The sequence below is a fragment of the Jatropha curcas genome, chromosome 7, assembly GCF_041381405.1.
Source record: "Jatropha curcas cultivar XTBG-Jc1 chromosome 7, XTBG_Jcur_1.0, whole genome shotgun sequence".
Lineage (NCBI taxonomy): Eukaryota > Viridiplantae > Streptophyta > Magnoliopsida > Malpighiales > Euphorbiaceae > Jatropha > Jatropha curcas.
This window is the reverse complement of record NC_143157.1, coordinates 4,244,132-4,246,130: the sequence shown is the minus strand read 5'-3', so window position 1 is coordinate 4,246,130 and position 1,999 is coordinate 4,244,132. Positions and strand designations below refer to the sequence as shown.

General features: G+C 37.9%; 1 pseudogene; it reads right to left on the bottom strand.

Annotated features, from left to right (window-relative positions):
- Positions 1-364: 364 nt before the first annotated feature.
- Positions 365-1,737, bottom strand: LOC149494612 (bifunctional desaturase/conjugase FADX-like; annotated as a pseudogene).
- Positions 1,738-1,999: the final 262 nt, after the last annotated feature.

Sequence of the window (1,999 nt, the reverse complement as noted above, 5' to 3'; positions counted from 1 at the left end):
TATCATGCTTTTATATATTATATAGATAGATATAGATATTTGAATATATTAAAATTTTTAGAAAAACTACAAAAAGGAGAGAAATAATATCGAATGAAGAGAGCTATAGATCGAAACATTTTCCTTGGCACATAACATTATATAATTAATTAACTATGGTGTCTGTATATAATTCCCTCAGACCATAAAATATAAAAGTTTTTCATGTTCTCACTCTTATGAGAATTGAGGTCGTTTTTCATGTTCTCACTCTTATAGTGTGTGTTATTAGTAGCTTTTTATATATTTCATTGTACCAATAACATCGACTTAATTCAATATATATAAGAAATTGAAAAAAAAAAAAAAAAAGATCAAACTATGATTTAAAAAACTAAACGACTTAATTCAAGTAGTAGAGTTCCATAAACAGACATAACTCAAACACCACTTTCCCGTAAAGAAAGCTACTACGCATCTAGTTTTTCTTCTCCATTACTAACATCTATACTACATTCACACTCTCTGCATAGTTATTCTAATTAACTTCTCTGAAGGCCAAACCATATATTATAGCTCTCAATACTTATTTCCATACCAGAGAACGCCTCGGTTGGGACCTCCCTCTTCTGGCTCGAAAAACAGGCACTCTTTGGCCTCCCTCCAGAGCGCCATAAGAATCGGAGTGCCATCAAACTGATAATACTCGCCCAATATAGGCTTGATTGCTTTAGTGGCCTCCATTGCATGATAATGAGGCATTGTAGAGAAGAGATGGTGGGTTACATGAGTGTCTGTAATATTATGGAAAACCTTATTCAACACCCCATAATCTCTATCCACTGTCGACAAAGCTCCCCGGAGCCAATCCCATTCGGACGAGTCATAGTGTGGCAATGCAGGGTGAGTGTGCTGCAAATATGTGATTGTCACAAGAAAAGCATTAACAATAAGCAATGGTATCCCATAAATAGATACCAGCCAAGCTAACCCTTTTGCCATGGCAATCTGATAGAGCACATAGGTGCAGCGAAAATCCCAATGTCAGAAATGTAAATCTGAAGCCTTTCTCTATCAAAATATATTGGTCCATAAGGATCAAAATGACAAGCAAACCGATCATAAGGTCGTCCAGACACACTGAAGGCTAAGTACAACGGCCAGCCGACCGTGAGTGTGGCTGCGAGGGCTAAGCTCGACCTAGTGGGTTATTGAGGTTCTGGGAATACCAAGGGATTCTAGACTTGAATTTGGGGACAAACACCTCACCACGTTCAATGGAACCGGTGTTGTAGTGATGGCGACGATGGCTAATTTTCCATGAAAAATAAGGAACAAGAAGTGAAGAGTGGAGAATTAGGCCAACAGTGTCATCAACCCATTGATAGTCACTAAAAGCATGGTGGCCGCATTCATGAGCAATGACCCAAACACCAGTGAGAGTGCAGCCCTGGAGAGTCCAGTAGATGGGCCAAGCAATGTAGGAGATCGGAGAAGGAAAAAGATGGAAGTAGCTAGCAGCAATGGAGTAGAAGAAAGAGCTTAAAGAGAGGTCATAAACAAGGTAGGAGAAAGAGCGGAGAAGGGAGCGTTTACAGCAATGGGATGGGATGGCTTGTTTGATTTCGCCAAGAGTGAATGGATGTTTTGTGTGTGGAACCTGCTACAGGCGTCTGTTGGTTTCCATTTCCTTGAACTTACTGCTGACAAGGACAGCAGTTTTTTGGCCACCGGCTCCCATTGTTCTGTTAAGCTTCTCTGCAGATTCATCAGTAAACATTAATTGGATTGAAGTTAGCTTTTTCTAGTTATAACTGAAATGCTGTTATTAAAAAAAAAAAAAAAAAAAAAAAAAAAAAAAAAAAAAAGAAGCTAGACTAACAAGTATTTTCCCTTTACCTAATGATCATGGAAGGACCAATTTTTTTTTTTTTTTTTTTTTTTTAGAAGAGGAAGGAACAATTTTTAAAAATTCTTACTTTGATCAGTTTGGTTTATAGGTGAGATCATAGAGCTAGTC